This window comes from Armigeres subalbatus, chromosome 3 (genome assembly GCF_024139115.2).
Source record: "Armigeres subalbatus isolate Guangzhou_Male chromosome 3, GZ_Asu_2, whole genome shotgun sequence".
Lineage (NCBI taxonomy): Eukaryota > Metazoa > Arthropoda > Insecta > Diptera > Culicidae > Armigeres > Armigeres subalbatus.
The window spans coordinates 393,183,553-393,206,819 of NC_085141.1; the positions used below are offsets into that span (position 1 = coordinate 393,183,553).

At 40.8% G+C, this 23,267-nt stretch overlaps 1 long non-coding RNA gene across 1 annotated transcript; it reads left to right on the forward strand.

Moving 5' to 3' along the window:
* Positions 1 to 863: 863 nt before the first annotated feature.
* Positions 864 to 1,739, forward strand: LOC134223933 (uncharacterized). The gene is made up of 3 exons (XR_009982778.1): positions 864 to 920; positions 984 to 1,054; positions 1,111 to 1,739. It is a non-coding gene; the product is annotated as an uncharacterized LOC134223933 (long non-coding RNA).
* Positions 1,740 to 23,267: the final 21,528 nt, after the last annotated feature.

A 23,267-nucleotide genomic window follows, 5' to 3' on the forward strand; every position in this document is an offset into this window, starting at 1 on the left:
GTAGCAAAGTACGGAATACAAGGAAAAGCCTTGGAAATGCTTTCGAAAGATGAAACAGTTATGCGGTAAATTCAGAATATGGATGATGTTCCAATGTTTGGAGTAACCTTTAGTCTGGATGAACCTGTTTTGTTGATATATGTGAGAATTCGTTGTGTCGGTTAGTGTTGTAGTAGTGACTTGAGCTAAAATTGGAGTATTTCAGAATCAAGGTCATGGTTAGGAAGTTTGTGTGATGTTGTTGTCGGGTGCCCATTGAAGCTAAATTGAGTAAAAATGAAACGTCGGGTGAATGAATACAATAGTCTATTTTTTTTTTGGTTTGATGAATCCGTTGTTTAGAGTATTACAATAATCAGTATAAAGGAAAGATCAAATTACAGAAAAAGTATATACGAAATAAGTAGTAGAATTTACCCTACGAAAATTTGGTTGTGATTCCACAACCAAATTTTCGTAAAACAAGCTCGGTGTTATGTAGCGTTTGCTACAATCTGCGAAAACTTTAGGATAGATAACAAAATACATAATTATAACACATAGGTTTCTCCATACGCTAATTTGTGTCACGTACGCCAAATGGTAGGCTAGCAAAAGCGAAACGACACTGACCGCTTACCATAAAACGATAGGTCGCGATTTCCGCCGCGCTCGATTTCGCGAGATCAAGGTCAGGTCCAAGGAAGTCTTCAGGAAGATTGGGCAAGAGAGTCGTGGCTGCACCCGAAATTGCACGAAGAGCCAGCGGTCAAATTAACGTCTCGTAATCATCCAATCGGTCGAAAAGGTTCGCGGAAATCCGAATTGAATTCGGCGAGGTCACGTTCCTTAATCTGAGGATCACGGTTTCGCTCACTTTCGTCCGAACCGCAGATAACAGTGGAAGTGTCTTGCTTTGTTCGTGTTTCGTAATTTAATTTGTAAGTTAAAAAGCAACGTGGTTGAACTTGATATTTGTATTTAATTTAATTCTCCTCGTTTAGTTCAAGTAGTGCAAGTAAATATAGTGTGCGTCGTAGGCTAGATTTGTGCGTCTAAAATCAATCTAGGCCAGGTAATGTTAATTGTGCTATTGTGAAATCTGTGCAGTATGGTAATTGTCTTGAGTAGCCGACGGCTATATCTCTTCCAAGCGCCAGGTCAGCGGAAACCCCGGGACGAGAGACCCCGGCAGCCTTCAACTTGTCCGGTAGGAAGCGATCCGTCAGCAAATCGCTTCAGTGGGGAATTGTGGTCGTCAATTGCCACCATCGACCAAACCGCCATTCGTCGACACGTGGAAGTCGCCAACCACCATTCATTGGCCCACGTGGCGATCATCAATCGCCAACCGACATCAGCGGTAACAGCAGCGCAGGATACAGCAGAAGCAGTAACCATCTGGTGAGTCCGGACCAATTATTCTTGCGTGAAGTGTGGCGTCCGCTGAGGACGCCACGGAGAAGTTTTTTGTGCCAACCGTAGGTTGAAGAGCATGGCTTGCTAAAAAGTTCAAACATTTCGAGGAATTGAGGTTGGGTGTCGGCGAGATACAAATCGTGCGCACGTATCGTAATTTATGGCCGCCCACCCAACCCAATCTGATTAGACACCCGGGTGCAACAGCATTAGCCGTTACGTTGCTGCATCGTCGTCGCATCACTGGGAATGAAGACATGAAAAACAAACACAAAAGCACAGATAGAGTAGTTGAAACGCACACAGATAGAATAGGATAGGTAAAGAGGAGAGAAAGTAAATTAATATAAACAAGCATGCTTGAATAAATAAAACCTATAATTAAAATGTAGAATAAACCTTTGTCGTAAACCATCACTACTGTAATAAATGTTATTCGTAAAATACAGGTTATCCTATTTGTTAAATACATGTTTTGAGTGTTTCTACGTTGCTTCGGATTCGTTTGTAGTTTAATTTATTTTGTCTTGAGTTTGAATTTATGTTGCGCGACCCTTTAGCTACCATCGCGACTCTGGTGGAGGATAGCGTAAACTCCCGATGATGATGAAATGACGTCTTGTTGCGTCGTCATGAGTATGCGTGACCTCTTACCGTGATTTTTGAGATTTGATTGATGTTGCGAGAGTTATGCTGATGCGTCAATAGGGGTTTCTACCTGTCCCATTTTGGGAAAGTAGTCGCACTGGATCGATCTCTTTCTTCTTTGAAGATTATACTTGGACTCGCCTTGATTGAGTCTCATCCGGGCAAACAAACTTGGTGTGCGGTCTCCTTTATTGGAGTGGCGCTTAAGCCGCACATTTTCATAAGATCGCCAGTGCCAGCTACAACGTATGGGCAGTTCAACACGGACATTTTCGCCTACTATGCAGGACAACGTATGCCGGGTCGACTAGTTATTGTATGAAACCTTTGTATATGTATATAATTCTGCAAGGTTTTGATACACGAAATCTAAGCTTTTTATACAAATACTGTATTGAAATAATATGCAGTTGTGAGATTTCAATACAATGGTTAAATTAAAATTACATACGCAGAACTGTATTTATATCTGCCATTTGCTTGTTGGGTGTGCCTTTCCTTTAAGCCGTTGGTTCAGATGGCGCCATTACATTTGTCACGACCGATGTTTATAATCCAATTCGTCAGTTGTGATGTACTGGTCCTTTCGCTGACTCAGCTTGATTATTTTTCACCAAATGGTAGCCGATGATCCATCACCGGATTCACCTTGAATTGGGCAGTATCTGTGATGGTGCAGACTGATACTCAGTCGCAGGCAACAGGTGTTGTACCTTCTTAATTTTGTTTTTTTTAATTTGCTTAAATTTAATTTCAAACTCAGCCAGTAGGCTTTGGATAATACGTTGAGTTAGTACGTCGTACAATTCGAGAACCCGAAAAGATGAACATTACCATTTCTGATTGCCGAATAGTTAGACACTACTCACTGAACAACGGAGTATGTGTGACAATCGCTCTTCAAAGAATCTTCATTTTCTGCCTCAGGTTTTAGGAGAGTTTCAGTAATGAACGCCACGTCCAACTCCTTGTCAGCAAGAAGATGTTGATTATTCGACCGGGATCCGAGATAGCCACATATTCCATTTCGCGGAATGCTGCAACACTATTCTTTGGAAGGGGTCTAATTGAAGCTTTCTTCGGATTTACAGGAGCTCGTTCCGTGTTCCATGGAAATAGCTTTCCTTCGAATTGAAACAATTTGTACACTGCGTGACATCGCAGTGCACGGGCCTGCCTCGCTTTCAGACAACGATGGTGTAATTAATTTCTACGACCAGTTTCAGGTCCTTCCAGGTAGTACCATGGATTTTTCGTTCCCCAACTCGACATTTTCATGAGCCGACATCCACTCACGAAGGGTTGACTATATTGTCTTTGCCCTATTACAATTAGAGAAACGGGCGAGATCCCCAGCATGTGGTTTGTTTTTCGGCATTTTTCAGAGTAAATTATCTTCCTTATCTTGGGCACAATTTTTATCTTTCATAACCGAAAGGAAAGCTGACAAAATAATTTACGAAGCATTCCGTTGAAAACGCTTGTAACATAATTTTCGGTAAATCTCAGAAACTGGAATGTCACTTCCGAATATCCATTAAGCTCATTCGAAGAACTGTATACAGACACAGGTGAATGCTGTACAAGCAGAACACACTTCACTGAAATCAGCTTCAAGAAAAACGTTTCCTTTCTCATCACAGCATTGCCACCAAGTAGCGACTCTTCGTTTACAGCATTTCAACAGAAGTACAATGAATCATTTCAATTTGCAAAGTCGTATGATTTACGAGTGCATGCAAACGGAGGCAATGCAATGCTAAGGCAAGCGGCAGTATTTTACTGCGCCAAGTCGTTGTTTTCCTCGGCGACGACGACGACGACGACAATGGGCTTCTTGAGAACAAACACTCTTTCACAGAAGTACTGCTGGAAGCTCAAAAAGTCTGCAGACAGACATTTAGGGTATTGTTGGGTGACTTACGTAAATAACAAATATCGGAATGCATATTTTATGTGGCTGATTAAAACTGTAAGCTGAATTTTGTCTTTTTCAGCATATGAAACTGATGAAATCGAAGTATATTTTATTTACTAAAAAAATATAATAAATAAAAGAAAAATATATACCTTAATTTAATTACATTTATGTGTTAAATATGAGATATGCAGCTTGACGGTCCAAAATACAGCCCTTCCCCTATATGTGTTTGAAAACGCGTAGACAAAAATATTATAGGGTTTCGATTGGATTGAATTCAAGCGAAAACCAACTTTAGCCCCTTTATACTTCTTACTGCTTGTCTCCCTCCACAATTCATTGCACAACTGCATGGAGCGGAGGGGGTGATGAAACAACTGAACGAATAAGCTTTGTAACTACGGATGGATCGAGGCTGGTAGCGGAAGTAAACGCCGCTTCTTTTCGGGGATGCTTTATCATTCATAGCAGATGTCGAAGGAAATTACTTCACCGTGCATCCACTTGCTTCCCGGACCGTGCCGGTAAGTTGGGATCTGAGTCCCATCAGAGGGTGGTTCTTAGAATGGTGACATCAGCATTGTTTTCGGGGCTGAGCTCAGGAGGCAGATAAGGCGTTACAGTTTCACACACCAGCGAGCGGGCAAGGCGTGGGGATTCAGAAGACGGTGTTGATGGTTGGTACGAAAATGTTATTCGAGCCAAGGAGATGGAATCGGTAGTTTGATGAAGGCAGCGAATAAGCTGAGCACACTTTCGACAGAATGGGTGTTTGATGTTGTCTTAGTATAATGAGTGGTTGACACTGTAGAACAAAACTATAAACTTATTACCGTAGTTTTGGTATGCGTTTGTTAGACCAATTGGAAAGCAAATGGCGTGTGTTATATGAACCCTGGAAATATAATTGTATTAAGGTCCCTCGCTTTTTACGGCTTTAAGGTTATCTATATCCAGATAGTATAATTAAAGGGTATTCTCGAGAAAAGCTGAAGCATCAAAGAGAAGATGTATAAATAAAAATTCCATAACTTCACCACTCCCTTATGTATTAAATTAGATTATATTTATTCTCATCCATATCGGAACAGTATTCCAATTTAATAGACATTCCCTTGCTGTAGCATGTTTCCTTTATTGTCGTCACAATCCTACAGAGATCCAGCAGCTCGCTTTGATGTGACGGATGTGTTCCCTCGAACGGCAACAAATGGAAAATAAAATTTTCTCCAACGCAAGATGACGTGTGTGACGTCGAAGACGAAGACAAATGTAACGAATTTATCTACTCTGGTTTGGAACTCTTAAGTGGTGCTTTGCAAATGTTCCGGGTGCTTCCTGGAAGGTTTGATGATTGATGGAAACGTGTTGCCAAAATTTGACAGTATGAGACGGGAGCGAGCATGAAGAATGCCTGAATTAAATCCAGTTTGATGGGCGTTTACTCTATGAAGAATTGTGCAAAAAAAGTGATCACAAAACGTTTCAATTTTTGTAATGGAAGGTAATCTGAATATTTTGAAATGAATCTTCATAGAACCAACAAACCAACAAAATCTTTTAAATATGCGCAATAAATCGAATTATCAACAATATTCATAGTTTCTGAAAGTATCATTCGTGAATGATTAAATATAAATTAATATATGTAGAAGCTATCAGAATACCTTGGTGCTGATTAGAACATGCATGCTAGCCACGAGATAGGATTTATAGTTCGGTAAAGATACAAGACGGTGTACGCCGGTGACGGTAGTACAACCTGGATCAGTGTAGTTCAAACTTTAATTACTATTGCGAAAACGCACAGGAAGACTTGTATTCAAACAAACTCCTCGGAAGCCTCCTTTCAAGAGGCTCGGAAGCCCCCTCTCAAGAGGCTCGGAAGCCCCCTCTCAAGAGGCTCGGAAGCCTTCTTTCAAGAGGCTCGGAAGCCTCCTTTCAAGAGGCTCGGAAGCCTCCTTTCAAGAGGCTCGGAAGCCTCCTTTCAAGAGGCTCGGAAGCCTCCTTTCAAGAGGCTCGGAAGCCTCCTTTCAAGAGGCTCAGAAGCCTTTTTTTTATTGTCTTTATTAATGAGGCTTTCGGCCCTTGACCGGTTCACCTCATATCGCTCGGAAGCCTCCTTTCAAGAGGCTCGGAAGCCTCCTTTCAAGAGGCTCGGAAGCATTGATTCAAGAGGCTCGGAAGCCTTGATTCAAGAGGCTATGAAGCCCCTACCCAAGAGGCTCGGAATGCTCCTTTCAAAAGGGCTCGGAAGCCTCCTTTCAAGAGGTACGGAAGCCTCTTTTCAAGTGTTTAGGTTGCCTCCTTTCAAGGGGCTCGTAAGCCTCCTTTTAAGAGACTCGGAAGCTGCTGTCCAGAAGCCTGGAAGTCTACTTTCAAGTGGCTCCGAAGTCTCCTTTCAAGAGGCTAGGAAGCCTCCTTTCAAGAGGCTGTGAAGCCTCTTCCCAAGAGGCTCGAAATGCTCATTTCAAGAGGCTCGGAAGCCTCTTTTCATGTGGTTAGGTTGCCTCCTTTCAAGAGCAGGCTCAAAATCCTGCTTTCAAGAGGCTCTGACGTCTACTTTCAAGTAATTCGGAAGCCTCCTTTCAAGAGGCTCGGAAGCCTCGCTTCAAGAAGCTCGGAACTCTTCTTTCAAGAGGCTCAGAAGCGTCCTTTCAAGATGCAAAAGAAGCCTTGTTTTAAGTGGATTGAAAACTGACATCAAGAGGCTCGGAAGCCTATCTACAAGAGGCTCAGAAGCCTCTTATCAAGAGGCGCTGAAGCCAACTTCAAAGATATTTAAAAGTTGAAAGGAGCTTCCCTTCAAAGGGTTCGCAATTATTTTTTCAGTAGGATTGGAAGCCTTGAGAACCGCTGAATTACGACATTGATGCGCTGAAGAAGAAGATCCTAAGAACTGACTAAACATCTCCTCCAGCTACGTGCTTATCTAAATGAAGAGCGAGCCATCAGTGAAAAGCAGTTTGATCGCCTACATACTGAACTTAGTAACAGCGATCGCTCCAACTTCAAAATCAATTAGAGAATAATGTACATAGGTGAATAACTCAATTTAATTGAGAAAGCAGAAAATTTTGTCCATTCCAGCTATCAAACTATTCATGCAGGCTGCAGGCAAGTTACCAACTGCTTTCGGCTGCCAGTAACCAACCTTTGAAATAGACCGTCCGTTTTCTCACTCCTACGATCTTAACAAAATTCAAATCAATCATAAACTCGGATTTCTCACGGATCTGGCACCATTTGATTTATTCACTCACTTGAGCGCTAAGTCCATATTTCACAAGAAGTAATGAAACAAATTAAATATAATTCGTAACAATTGACCTTTGTTGAGTGTCATAAAATCTATTATTGAAATGGTAACGGAGATTTTGAGTACTGCCGCAAACGTAAAATGTTTTTCGTACATTTAGGATAAAGCACAGTCTCGTTTTCTAAACAACTCCGCTGGTGGTGTTATCAATTGCGAACTATTCGTTACCCCATGTGGGTCATTCTAGTTACGCTAAACTACTGAATAACCCTATAAAGAGCGGGTACTGGTTAGTTGCTCGTTTCAATTGATAACCTCATAGGAGCAATCTCTTTTCACTCTGGTTACGGTTCAGACATCGCTCTCAATATGAAAAAAAAATCGCGGACCAACATCCAAACATGTTTCCACCATGCACCGAATTTATGTTTGACAAAGACCCGTTCACATGTTTTGCTACGGCTCAAAATCACGCCAGCCTAACTGAATACTGGAACGATGGAACGCATTCTGAACTTTTTGGATTTTTTTTTTTGATTGATGGTGATACTCGTATCGACCTGGGCACACTTCAATGGGCAGCTGAATAAATGCATCATAAAACATAATTTGGTAAAAGACTGAAACTTTTGGCGGAGGAAGTTGAATTAAGGGTGACGGAAAACAATTATTTGAGTTTCAAGTCGAGTCAAGTACAAGACACTGAAGCCGGCCTTACTGTTGAGGTCGAAATACGTATCTGTCAAGATAGAATTAAGTGGTGGAATTCAATGGGATTGTATTAACTCGTCTTATGACAAGTGAAGACATTCCACTAAAAAGCTCAAAATTATTTTCTTATCAAATATTTGATATAACTTGGATTTTGACAAGGGAAACATTGAAATTTGAAATGCCTAACCGTAACTTTAAGGCCGATTAACATATTTTTTTAGTCCATTCAATCCGATTTATTCTGAAACAAGCACAATTCAATACACGGAGTCGCGACTTCTTCTACACGTATTTTGGAATTTATGCGATTGTTTGTTTTTCGGCCTAATCGTTTGCCGCTTAACAATCTACAGCTTCGTGAATTGGCAGAAAATTTTAAACTTTGATACTTAACCAAGTTTAAAATTTCCTGCCAATTCACTTGCCAGATCTCAAAACTCAATTCTCATCAATTGCATCGGTTAAAAGCATACGGTTCATTCGAACCGTCCGGAAGTTCCTCCGGGAACTTCCGGAGGAGTTCCCGGAGGAACTTCCGGAGGAGTTCCCGGAGGAACTTCCGGAGGAGTTTCGGAGGAACTTCCGGAGGAGTTCGGAGGAACTTCCGGAGGAGTTCGGAGGAACTTCCGGAGGAGTTCGGAGGAACTTCGGAGGAGTTCCCGGAGGAACTTCCGGAGGAGTTCCCGGAGGAACTTCCGGTGGAGGTCCCGGATGAACTGCCGGAGGAGTTCCCGGAGGAACTTCCGGAGGAGTTCGGAGGAACTTCGGAGGAGTTCGGAGGAACTTCCGGAGGAGTTCGGAGGAACTTCGGAGGAGTTCCGGAGGAACTTCCGGAGGAGTTCCCGGAGGAACTTCCGGACAGTTTGAATGAACCAGATGCTTTTGCAATGCAGTGATGATAGGACTGAATCTGATGGCAGAGATGAAATGGCAGGAAATTTAAACTTGAAATATCAAAGTTCCGAAAACAAAGAGTTCCCGGAGGAACTTCCGGAGGAGTTCTCGGAGGAACTTCCGGAGGAGTTCTCGGAGGAACTTCCGGAGGAGTTCCCGGAGGAACTTCCGGAGGAGTTCCCGGAGGAACTTCCGGAGGAGTTCCCGGAGGAACTTCCGGAGGAGTTCCCGGAGGAACTTCCGGAGGAGTTCCCGGAGGAACTTCCGGAGGAGTTCCCGGAGGAACTTCCGGAGGAGTTCCAAGTTCCTCCGGGAACTCCTCCGGAAGTTCCTCCGGGAACTCCTCCGGAAGTTCCTCCGGGAACTCCTCCGGAAGTTCCTCCGGGAACTCCTCGGAAGTTCCTCCGGAACTCCTCCGGTAGTTCCTCCGGGAACTCCTCCGGAAGTTCCTCCGGGAACTCCCGCGGAAGTTCCTCCGGGAACTCCTCCGGAAGTTCCTCCGGGAACTCCTCCGGAAGTTCCTCCGGGAACTCCTCCGGAAGTTCCTCCGGGAACTCCTCCGGAAGTTCCTCCGGGAACTCCTCCGAAAGTGCCTCCGGGAACTCCTCCGGAAGTTCCTCCAGGAACTCCTCCGGAAGTTCCTCCGGGAACTCCTCCGGAAGTTCCTCCGGGAACTCCTCCGGAAGTTCCTCCGGGAACTCCTCCGGAAGTTCCTCCGGGAACTCCTCCGGAAGTTCCTCCGGGAACTCCTCCGGAAGTTCCTCCGGGAACTCCTCCGGATGTTCCTCCGGGAACTCCTCCGGAAGTTCCTCCGGGAACTCCTCCGGAAGTTCCTCCGGGAACTCCTCCGGAAGTTCCTCCGGGAACTCCTCCGGAAGTTCCTCCGTGAACTCCTCCGGAAGTTCCTCCGGGAACTCCTCCGGAAGTTCCTCCGGGAACTCCTCCGGAAGTTCCTCCGGGAGCTTCCTCCGGGAACTCCTCATCCAACAACACTTTATAATTTACTTCGCAAACTACGGACATTCCATCGCGAACTCTTCAGATAATCCTTCAGAGTTCCTTTTGAAAATCACATGGCAGTTATCGGTAATTCTTCCGGAAAATCATTCAGGAATTCTTTCAAAAACAGAAATTGACTCAGAAATTCATTTCCCAAAATTACTCCGGAAATTTTCTCACTTTTTCTTCGAAGACTTCTCCAGAAATTCCAGGTATTGTCCCAAAAAGTTCTTCAATAATCCCTGTGAAAATTACTGAAGAACTCTTACAGAAATACGTCTATGTGTTCCTCTGGAAACTTCTGCAGATAACATCCACCACTGCACCGGGACGGGAGATTCCTCTTTCATGAAAAACTTAAGACGATTTTTTTTGTGGAAATATTCGAAGGAGGATCACCAGTTGTCACCAGTTGAAAAGTAGACAAAGTTGCAGTTAAAATGTAGAGCCATGGAAGGAGAAGAAGAAGAAGATGTTCCGAAGGCGCTCATGAGAGATTCCAGTAAACAGTTCTTCGAGTGTTTTTTGAAGAAATTCACAAAGGATTCCTGCTTTGCAACACAGAGGAAATTTTCAAAGGAATCCATAAGAGAGTTTCTGAAGAAATATTTTCAAAAGAAGTTCATAAAAAATGCATATAAAAATATTGTTGAGTTTCCAAACAAATTTAAAATAAAATTCTGAAATATTTTCAGAACTAAATATTATAGTAGGGTAGCTGTATCTGTACTGTAACTGTACCAGTTTTGGCCATTTGAAAGCAATTTTCGGTTCTATTGGCTCATACAGGAAATATATCCCTTATGCTTCTTCGCATGTTGAAACTGACAGATAATTTTCAGAAAATATGCATTTTCCAGGGTTGCCAAAACCTTACGAACTTCCGAAAAAGTTAAAGGCGAGCAATTCCTCAAATTCCTGAGAAACAATTCCTAGGCCACGAATCTAGTGGCCTAGTTGGCCTTGCAAAAACGGTTAAACGTTAATTATTAGATTTTAAAATTAAGTTAAAATTTAGCATGAAATTAATCCCATTCTAGTTGTAGTTACGCCTGTTAATATGTATTTCGGGCAGGAACTGTATAAAACTGGACTTAACAGTAGTGGTAAATTCTTATACGGTTCAAATTATGAATATCTTTGTATGCATATCCGAAGACGTATTCTACGTTTAAAGGAGACCATATTACGAGGCATTTACACTTCGGTCCACTCGGTTCTGTAGTGCGGTATGTTGAGTGCTTTTTGGAAGCGCTCATCCGACGGTTGTTTGGTAAACGCGAACGATGACGTGCATTTGACGCTAAACGAGAGCTTTTAAATTCTGTTGAATATTTTACCAATGGGTGCTTATAGCAGTTTTTCTCCTTTCTTTTTTGTTTGCATTCATTCCTCACCAAGTTACCACCAGAGCAAGTGGCGCAGTGCAATCATGCCTATTAATATCGTTTCGAGTATTTTGTACTATTAGAGTACCGAATGGATGGATGATAGCTGAACGATGCAACATTTTTATTTTGTTGTGAAAGCAGTAAATTATTTGAATGGCTTCTTCTTTCGAGTAGATACACGCACCTATCGATTTAATGCATTCAGTCAGCTTAAATGTTAAATGATGGACTGCACAATGGTAAATTGGCATTAAGGAAGAAGCTTTCAATACAGCTCTGCTCCTCAGATGTTCACATCTCACGTTTCCACGGTTTGATCGATGAAAAATAATAGCCAGCTGTTGGTTCCGAACTCAGCTGGCAGTGTGGCCTGGGTACTGTTAGCCTTCTGGCATCAGCTATAGCAGTGTTTCCCAGTCGGCGGCCGCAACCCCCTGGGGGGTCGTGAGTTCGGGTGGGGTTTGACTTGCACTTGATTTGGACCGTGGATGAGATTTGAGTTTTTCCCAATACATTAAGCTTTGTAGATTCGTATACCGTTTGGCTGTACATAATATGATGCGAAAGTGGATTTTAAACATATCCCCAGAAAAAGACCAAAGCAAGAAACAGACTTAACATTGAGGACGATTTGATATTGGCTTTATTAATCGCGTAACCTCGTATACCGAAACTGGTGTCACAAATGCAAGTACAAAAATCGCTCCGAATGAGTTACTGCTGAAAGAATGTAATATAGACACAATCCACGCACTTCTACACCAAGGGACCAAAATTTCAAATTCAAAATTAGGATCCAATATCTGTAGGACAGGAAAACATACATATTGAATTACAAGAAAAACATTTCTTCCACTGAAAAATGTTTTCGGAACATTGTTTAATAGCCAATCAAAGTAGCAGACTTTTAGTATAAAAAAAAAGTCTCCCTAATCATTTTTTTTACAAATGTGCTCTATTGCACCTATTTGGGTGAAAATGTAATGATGAATACGTAATTAAATACAGTTTTTAATGATCTTTTTGTGTGCACATTGTATTGCTTCGAAAATTTTAGTTTACATGAAATATTTGAACTTTAAAAACAGTGACATTGAAATGGTGTCGCGTTACGAAAATAGTCGTATAATTGATACTAGACAAAAGGTACAAACATAGGATAAGTAATATTTCGGATTCTCTTTGTACTCGTCAAGAGCTTTCTTTTCGTGTATTAAGATCCAAAATCTGACCATTTTCCTTGAAGTTACACCAGGTACAAAAATATGGTGACGCGTTACGCGAATTGAATGTGCTTCTGTAATAATGGATAAAATGCTTTCGGTTTATTGATACAGTGATCATTAATACAATGATTTCTTTCAAGTAATTTAGGGCTTGTACATGAATAGCGTAACAAAATTGGGGTTGTAACGGGGTGTGTCATTTGGTAACTCTCCATACTACAAAAAATTGGTTACCATACAAAAATGTTACGGAGTCGAGTGGTGGGAAATTACAAATGTTTGGTGTTTGGTGACCCCTTTGGGATCGTCCGTTAATAAGTCACGTAAAACTGAGTTTTTTTTCGAATAAATTGTGAGGCTTTTTTAATCCTCTCTCTTTTCCACGCAATATGCCACTCATATGAATAAACATACCAAACAGTTTGCTGACGACAACGGTTTCCTTCTACCATGTCACGAACCGTCAAACTTGTTTGTGGATGCCAAGTATGATTATATTTTTTTAATGGTTCGTTAATTTGAAAGGCTCATCTGACGTGAAGCGTTACAGAGCCGCAGTTATGTGTTTTAATACAAGTTTCATATTGATTTTTAAATATATTTTTAGCTTTGAGGAACCGAAAGACTCGTGTTTTCTTTTCTCCATTTAATTTGATGATTTTTGATATTTTAGTTTATTTTCCTTTCGTTCGCTCTCACTAGCTCGGCATTTTTTATTCTTTGACCAAGATCGTCACAGCCGAGTACGTCAGCGATCAAAGAAGATGCCGTGAGCATACGTCAATTTAATCGATATTTCATCTTAAGAACTTTAACAGAGATTTTCACAGTCAATATCGGTGAAATAATTTAGGAGTGTTGGTCACCGGTAGTCGAAAATATAATGAATTGCGTCAGGCAAAAATCTTCACCAAACCAATGTAAGAATAAGGGCCTATAGAAAAAGATTAACAGAGAGTTGCTGAGTGATATATTGAAAAATAAAAATATTTCCATTTTATGTTAATCGAGAGGCTGATTCGTCAATAAAGACATATTATATCAGGCATCCTAATGAACTTCGCTGTGACCTGAATGAATATACAATAATAAGACAATTATTTTACACCAGGATATAAACACTATTTTCAAAATTGAGTATTTATTTTCTGAGTAGTGTTGATGATAGCGTAAAGCCCCAAACGCAATACAACGGAACGGCGACGGAAACGGAAAATTTGACAGTTAGCCCATATATTTTCTGTCAAATTTGCCGTTTCCGTCGCCGTTCCGTTGTATTGCGTTTGGGGCTTAAAGATTGAAAATGTAGTTAAAAGTAGTGCACTCAGGGCACGGCGCATACGTTCTTGTGATAAACATTGGTTGAGACATGAGACGTATTTCAATCTTTTCGGAAATAAATAAAAAGTTGAAAACAGACAACGTTCCAGTAGAAACGTAGAATAAAAAACGACAGAAATATTCCTCTTCAACATTGCTGAGCTTCTTGGGCCATCATCACCTTTCAAAATGGTTAACGTAGAAAAAAGGCAATATAGAACTTTTCAGTGTAAAAAAACTCACTTCTAGGGGGATCGATCGTCTGACCACGTACTTAAAAACCGATCCGGGTCATACTTGGGTGTGACTAATATAAAAATAGGAAAACCCATTACCATTTAATTTGTTTCTAAAACTGAATATGTGATACGAATGGAATTGGTTCAGTTCTATATTTGTGCCGGTTAGTTCCTCAAACTTTAATAACTGAAACTACAGATCGTAACCATCAACTCGAACTACATTCAACGATAGATAATGTAATAATATTCTGTGTCGAATATAACATGTCGCATCGAAATCGGCTGAAATTACGTATTCTATCAACGATAAACACGTTTGCGTAACGCGACACCATTTGCAGGAGACTGTTTGTCGATCAGCGTAACGCGGCGGTGTTCATATCAATTCAGTTATTTTCATTATAATTTCCGTATTTTCCTGCGATTTTAATTCACAGCCTCATTTCTGTTGATGTATACGAGAAATGCTTAGAATAAATCAAGACTCCAAACCGTATACCAGAGCTGAAAAATGCAATTGCATTTCAAAATGCGAAAAAGTGCAATTCAGCGATGGTGTCGCGTTACGAAATGCAGCGAGCTATATTTATCATATTCAAAGCGAAAAATCTCAAAATGAATATTCTATCAGAGAGGAAATTTAGTGAGGATAATTTTACACCTGTTTAATCTTATGTCCCCGAGGCTAATTTTCGAAAGCAGACCTAATTTCTCTCTGAAAGTCGGCTCCTCATGGTGTCGCGTTACGCTGGAATGTGTCATATGAGAATGATGGAATATATTGAAATAAAATGACTTGAAAATATATTTGAATTCGTTATCGGAGACGATAATGCTTTAGTTGGTAGAAATGTTATTTCTCTTCCGAGCGATAACGTATGATATCGATGTTTGGACATTTAAAGTTCCGAAAATTTCACCAAAATCCATTCCGCCATTAATTATCGTGGTCGAACATTTTGCGGAATGATGTTTAGAAGAGTACACCTTTTCGCGAAACTACATTTTCAGGTAAAAAAAAAGTTGATACCAAAAACTAGAGTGGAATGAATTCATTTCGATTCCAAATTACAGTAAATTATTATGAATTTAGAGTTTATTTGCATATTCCAAATACACTGCATGCAAATTAAATTTAAATTTATGAAATATTTTTATCTATGAATGTTTAGCACTTATATTTTTTTGAAACGAACGCAAAGGAGAGCGAATTCAAGTATAAATTATACTAGCATGAATGTTCTAAGCCATTAAGTTATAAAACTCATATCAGCGCTTCAAAAACAAAGTTTTCGTTTAAGCAGCTTTTGAGCGTCCACCGCTTGAAAAAAAGACAGCGGATCCAATTAAATGAAATAGCTGCAATGTAATGAGCTGATAATACTTTTCCAGGATAATTTTTCCCAGAATGAAATATCCCTTTTCACTTTAATCCGTCCCATTCGTTTGGCAGAAGTCTAATGAAACGCCAATTAGTAGCCAATCTAGGCAACACTTACCAACCTGTTTACTTCGCCCTTTCCGACTGGAACTAAGATTGCTTATCGATGCCAATATCCAATAATACGCCCGCACTTCGCACCTTTCGTTAGCGCTATGGCTGGCTCTCACGCTTCCCCGGCCGTCACCGATTAGCGTCAGATTTCCCGGTAATGAGTCATAATTATCCTCGCTCCGTGTCCGCCGTAAATAAGCACCGTCATCTCGAGTCAGAGGGAGACCATCCTGGGATTTACTTTTTTACCTCCGGTAGGCAGGGGTGGCGGTTGGTCTCCGCCAAATTGGTCCTAGTCCCGGTTGGATGGTTGGAGTCTGTCTGAACCGGGCGGCACTGCCAGAGCAGGCATAGAGCCGATATTATCTCGCTAATTTATACCTCGGGGTTTGTCGTAGTTCTTTCCACCGACTGCACACTAACAGGTTGAAGCTGAGCTGGAAGCTGGTAGACACAGCTTCAGACGGTAGTAAGTGAAGATAGGGATGTGGATACAGTGCCGAGCAACCATTATGAGTCACATCAGTTTCAATTGAATATTTGAAATGTCTACTGGGGGACAAAGAACAATAGCAAGTATGTACATTAAAAAATCATAAAATTTTCGAATCTGGCGTAATAGTTCACTTTATATTCCTTCACATTCCTACATTTTCCGACTTGTCTGTGTGTATGTGTGTGCAATGTGCATGCACGAAAGACAAGAAAAACATTAGCCAACTATTGGTAGAGTATTTCGCAATCGATTTACTCACAACAAATTGCATTCAATGGGGAAGAATCTTGAACGCACCTTCTTCTAACAGGTGAGTTTTATTTCATGTTAATGAGATTTGTAAACAGATACTTAAATTACAAAAAATTTTGCTTTGCAATTATGTGAAAATAAATATTCGCTATAAGTGAAGCAGACAGCCGCATTGTCTAGAGTTCTGGGAGAAATTTCATCTCGACAGAACGTTCCACCTATCCAACAATTACAACTCCCTTGAAAACTCAAAACAAACCTTGATGGAAAATCAAAAAAGTGCTTTCAATACTTGGAATAAGCTTAGATGTGAATTCTGAAGAACTCTTTTCAAAAATTCCAAAGAAATTCCAATGAAAATTAAAAAAAAAGAAAGTCCCGAAAGAATTTTTTTCCAAAATTTCCAAAAAAATATCAAGGGAAATTCTAAAAAATCACATAGATTTCTATGGTCAATTTAAAGAGTTTCCTATGATAATACGAAAAGTTGGCCGAACTTCCCGTAGAGAATAGGAAGAATCCCGCTTGGAAATTGGGAAATGGTTTATGAAGTAGATTATGAATAGTCATCCCCGAAAATCAGAAGTCTTCGGTCAAACGGCTTTTTCGGTCAAATGGTTCTTCCTGAAGAATGACCATTTTGTCTGAACGACATTTTCGGCCAAATTACCTATTCGGCCGAACGACATTTTCGGGTCAATGGCATTTTCTGCCAAATAGCCAGTTCGGCAAAACGACTTTTTCGGCCAAACGATATTTTCAGTCGAATGACCAATCCAGACAAATGATCATTTTGGCTAAGACACATTTTCGGCTAAACGACTTTTTTGGCCAAACGACTTTCTCGGCCAAACGACATTTTCGGTTAAATATCCATTCTGTCAAATAACCATTTTGGTTAAATGAAATTGTCGGTCAAACGACTTTTTCAACCAAACGACATGTAAGTCAAATGGCCATTTCTGACAAAGGACTATTTCGGCCAAACGACATTTTCAGCCAAATAACGTGTTAGGCCAAACGACATTTTCGGTCAAATGATCATTTTTGACGCTTTTTGAAGAATTACCATTTTGGCTAAACAACATTTTCGACCGAAGGATCTATTCGACCATACGATATTTTCGATCAAATGGCCATTCTTGACAAATGATCATTTCGGCTATATGACATTTTCGACCAGACAACTTTTTCATCTGAATGACATTTTCGCGAATGAACGTATTTTGTATCGGACCGGGTCCTGGGTTTTGTAGCATAATCAGACTAATAATATTAGCTACAAGTTACAAGTCAAAAAATTACAAGTACTTGTAATTTGTGATGCGTAAAAGTGATTCGCTAACTAATAATATTGATACTTGTATTATTAGTAAGGTTAAAATGACAAGTCTATCATGTTCATTTACCTGTCAAAATTCATCCGACAGTTCACTATCAATGCGGCGATAAATGATTTGTTTATGTTTTTCTGCCAATTTGTGCATAGAATACTGCCTTAGGTATACGAGGGACACGTATTTATTATCCTTCTCTCTTTTATTGATTCCCCGCGGTTCAATCCAGTTTCGTGGTTTTGGCATTTTTTACAAAGAAAAAGTAATGCCCACTGAAGTGATTTTCTATGTGGTTTTATAGGCGGATTTTGGGATTGGCATGGGTTTTAATTTGGGCGATTCGTTCTTGCGGGTTTCAATTATTATGAAATTTGGGCGATCTCTTGAAAGATAAATCAATTCAAAATTTATGTTCAAAATATATAAACATAATTTTTTTTTTTAATTAAGTAGTTTTTCCTTTCTTTTCCATGATTGCTGTCAAAAATAGGGCAAGATGCATGGCCCCACCCGAGATTATTTAGTGCAACAACTCACATTTGAGTTGAATTAAGTCAACTGAGCATGAGCATTATGACCGCACAATTCGTAGTTGCTACTCCGTGATTGACTAGAACTTGCGAAATTGTACAGAGAACACAATAAATGGGGCTTGGGACTAGTTATTTATTCTCAATGTACACCTTTCGGGAGCTCAACTATCTAAAGTCAATAACGGCGCCGGCCACGTCCTTATGGTCATATAAGAAGGGAAGGATTGTTAGCCCGACTCTCGTTGATACTAGAGACCGAGAACACCTCTGCATCTCCACGATTGTCTTGGGATAGGATATCGTTTTAGTTACAAAGGATAATTTATCTGGATTCACTTCGGTAAGTGATGTGATCTATGGGATGGGAATTAACACTCTCACTGTCTGAAACTTTCACTTTCTGATTTATTCACTCACCAGCGCAAAGCAGAACAAAATTACGGCGACCGGCCGATCGTTTTGCCTTCCGCACAAAGCAAGACTAAATTTTGACGACCGGCCGATCCGCTTACTGGAGAAACACGACCGGACAAGAAACAAACTTTCACTTTCGCTTTCCATTTGAGTTGAATTAAGTCAACTTTAGGTAAACTAAAGTTATTAAACTTTGCTTTGGGTAATATGTTTTTTCGTGGATTAAGGTAAACTACGTTGTGTTAGAAGAGTCATTTTTACACAAAATTGGGATATTGGGCCAAAATACGGTTTTAAGCGAAAACAACCTACTTTTGAGTTAGTGCCCCACCATTTGAATACTTGATGTCAGCACTTATTCATTATGCAACGGAAAGAAACAACTTCCAAGCTACTCTACTAATATTATTAGTAAAATTTCGATTATGCTACAGGCCCCTGGTATTTAGTTCTGTTTTGTGCGTTCGGAAAGTAAAGAGTGCGTGTTTATTCGTGTTTTGTATCGGACGCAGAACGATCGCACGATTATCGAAATGCTTGGTTTTGCTTTGTGCGGGTGAGTAAAATACTTTCACATAAATTCGTACACAATAATTTATTAGTCATTTACTAAGGTGACTTTCTATAGATTACCTTCTCATATACAGGGTGAGCAGGGTTGGTTGTCAGTAAAGTAAATGTACATTAATTCGAAACGCAAGCTTCAAAATGACCAAACGTCAATTTTAATCAAAGATTATACATGACAATTTATAAATTTTGAGTTGAAGTGAACTTTTATTTCTTTATTTATCTTTATTATCTTTATACTCTTTCCCACACCCTTAAACTTTTTAAAACAAAAAAAAGGAGCTGGCACGCACGATGCTGATTCCTAATATTTTTTAACATAACTTCCTTCGTTTTAGGCGTAAATCTTATTTAGATCTTCACAGCTTCGGTCTATTCGATAAGCTGTCGCTACAATATATTTTTAGGTGTGTAAATAATTAAAGTTTGTGTTCATGTGGTCTGAAATGTTTCATACATTTTTTTCACCATTTTGATTGAATAAACAGCAAACTCATTGAAAATCACCAGTATTAGATAAGTATTCCATAACTTTATTTCCAAAGAAAATGAAAAGATATTAGCGAACTTGGGAACATTAAAAAAACTCGCAGCTTCGCATATTTGCTTTCCTCGGTCAATCACGACTATCAACTATAAAGTCAACGCACAGTTAATCAAGCTAAGCAAACGACATTTTCAGCCATATGACCTGTTCGGCCAAACGACATTTTCATTCGTATGACCGGTTCAACTAGATGGCTTTCGGCCTAATGGTTTGTTCGGTCAACTAGTATACTCGTCCAATCAACTTTCGGCCTTGTGACCTTTGACCAAATGGCTTTTGGCCAAACTCCTTTTCCCAGTTTTATTGTAAAGTAATTGCTCGACTAGAGGGGTGAATGTTACCAGTGGGTAACATTTACATATTTTTAGATAATCCGGAGATTTAAGATTGTATTGTACCTAGAGCAAACGATGATTTTAAATCTCGCGTTGGGTGGTCGAAACGCAGTATTACCGTACAGGAACACATTTACTTCGCCATAGCCAATCCGTTGGTTGCATCACCGTCCGACCTGCCCTCGCTGCATCGATTCTCAAGCTTGACTGAAATGATTTCGATTTACATTCTTAAATTTCCCATAATTCAAAAAATCAGAAAAAAATGCCCGTGGTGTTTTGGATGCTTAAATAAAGAATGAATTTTGAAAAAGCTGACTAAACTGTATTTTTCTTCAGCACTGTACCAACCAGCTTTATCCTCAAGGTGGGCTTAATTACTGTGCTCTTGTAATTATCGTTGAACCTACGTTGTTGGTCCTTTGCTCCGTAAGGGAATCGTTAACTGTCTGAGGGACAATGATAATGGGTAAATGCGTAGATGGCGCAAGGATGATGGGAACGTATTATTGCTTTGCTATGAGGCCATGCTTAAGACGATTTTTCAAATGGTTGCTTTCAAACTGGCCAAAATTGTCAGAAAAGTATTGATTCGGATTTGTGAAAGTTCACAAATACATAAACCAGATACGTAGCGGAATTTGGGGCAAGTGTGCAACCTTTTGCGATTTGTTCTGTAACTTTTGAAAAACTCCTTATTAAAAACTCGGATATGCTTCCAATAACAAATTACACTTAAATTTTTGCAAATTATTGGGTCCCAGAAAAAAAAATAAAAAAAGGTATTCTAGCGTTTTAAAAATGGTTTTAAATAACGATGATTTTGGGGCGACAGTGCCACCCATATGCAGCAGACGGCCACCTAGACAGTATTGTTGTTCACTGATTGACCGTTCATTTGTTCAGTTTCGCACCGCAATATACAACATACATTTTCGATATTCTCTTTCAATATAATATTCCATCTTATTTGAATTGTTAGGAATATTATAAATTTGCATTCAATTTTGACGCTGATTTTAAAATTGTTTTTTTATCTTTATTTTTTTTAATTTTTATTTCTTCATGAACATTTTATTTCGCCGCTAATTTTCTCTCTCATGTTTCGCTCGTTGCCAACAAAGCTGCTTTACTTAGATTTTTAAACAAATTCCATTGACGACCGCACGATGATTTGTAATCAAACTGCAAACGCGCGCAGGAAAGCTGTATGAAGGGAACCATCACAGTAACCCAGAAACTAATTTTAATTTGGCATAATTTGCTTCCATGAGTCGACATCGAGTCATAGAACATCAACTCCTGCAGGTTTGATTGTGTTACGATTTTCATTGTACTAAAAGGTTTTACGTAGTTTACGTAAAGTGGTCGTGTCTTGTACACAACCCTTCTGATTTTTAATATTTTTTTATATATTTTTGGAATTATTTATTAACTGCGTAAATCTTATTTCTCGCGTAAAAAACTGTTTAAATATCAAAACCGTACCGTCAAAATACGTAAAAAGCTCAACTTAACTCACCGAATAGTGATACTGACCTTCTCGCATTTAGCCAAGACACTAAACTTATATGGCACTTATATGATTCGATGTACCAATTTCTTGTTGCAAGAAAATCGATTAAGGATTACTACCGTCGTCGGGGGTGACAATGGGTCAAATGGGGGTGAGAATGGGTCACTGTTTCAACCCCTTAGAATGCTTGTAGAATAGATTGAATGTATCTGAGGGCAATAAGACTAAAATAAAAGAGACCTTTTGGAACGATTTTGCTCTACGACCTCCAGACTGCCGGTGAGAGCGATGACCCATTCTCACCCTCCAGACCCATTGTCACCCCCGATGGCGATATATGAAAATTTGTCTAATGTTTTTTAGCTCTTGTGCACATACACACGGACAGACAGACATTTGTTCGGGGCAGCAGGGACCATGTCCAAGGGCTTGACGACCCCTCCCCAGCTGTCTGTGAGTCAGGGAGAACTGCCTAGGGCGTGGTGGGATTTAGCAGTGGGCTCTGCTAAAATCCCTCCCAAAAAACCACAAGTGCCCGTAAGCAGACTCTATCAAAGCGACTGTGTGCCGCTTCAAAAGCACAAGCCCAGGGAGTGCCATTGGCACATCAGGATCGATCCCAGTAAGATCCTGATTATGGTATACTGGTTGCATGTTATTGGTCTTGTTTTTGGATATTGAGATATTGTGAACGCGAGGGCTGGTAGTCTGGTTATTCTATTCTCTTAGTAAGGCCGGGTGACACCGACCTGAAACGGCGAATGGGCGAATGGCCAGGCTGTCTTCCGTACAATAAAACCCTGGCAGGTCTTCTAGCACGCGGTACAATCCTGTCGCCCAGCTGGGAGCTGAGTGGGGAGTAGGCTCAGATGCTTTTCCCTGACTAGCGCTGATCTGGCTCTGAACACGAAAGTGTCAACCCTCGCATGGCCTCCTGCATGCCGCAAGGTATGTATAGATAACCATGGGATCGCGAAGGCGACTACACCAGCAGGATTCGACAGCAGCCGCAAGGGGGACCCAACAGCGATGAATTCTAACAACACAATGCACAAAACGTCGAGGGATGCAGGTGAGGCGAATGGTGGTAAGGAGAACCCTTTCACCAGATGTAGCGGCCTTGAGAGGTCTCTCCAAAGATCGCCGGGGGAAGGCGATGGAGAAGCCCGTGGAGGGTCTGAGGAGGTGCCGGTTGAAGTAAAGATGGACGGCCCCACCCTGACCCGCGTCATCAAATCTGTGATGGTGAACCACGAAGAACGCGGTGGTCACACGATGGAGGTAGTCACGGAGGTATCCGACGTGATTATGTCGTTCCTAGACAACCGGGTTAAGTACAGCAAGGATCTGAAACTTGCTGTGCAGGCACTCTGTGCCCTAGTAGTTGAGGCCAAATCGGAGTGGAGGTCCCTACTAGAGGCCAGCAAGAGTGCGGAGAGAGAGCTCCGCAAACTTGTCAAGGAGCGGAAGCAGGCGGATAAGGACAAAGAGGAGGCAGAATCGAAAATTCGTCTCCTGTCCGAGGGCAAACGACTGGCGGAGAGCCAGGTCGAGGAACTCCGCAAAGGATGGCTGTAACAGGGGCGACCCTGAAGCTGAGTAAGGTTACGCAGGAGGCGACCCTGAAAGCAGCTGTGGAGAAGTCCGCAGCCCCGAATCCCGAGAAAAGGAAGAAGGTCGAGCAGAAGGATGGCCATCCCAAGCCAGTGAACCCAGTGCCGCCACCATCGCGAACCACTGAAGCTCGCCGGGAGGAAGAT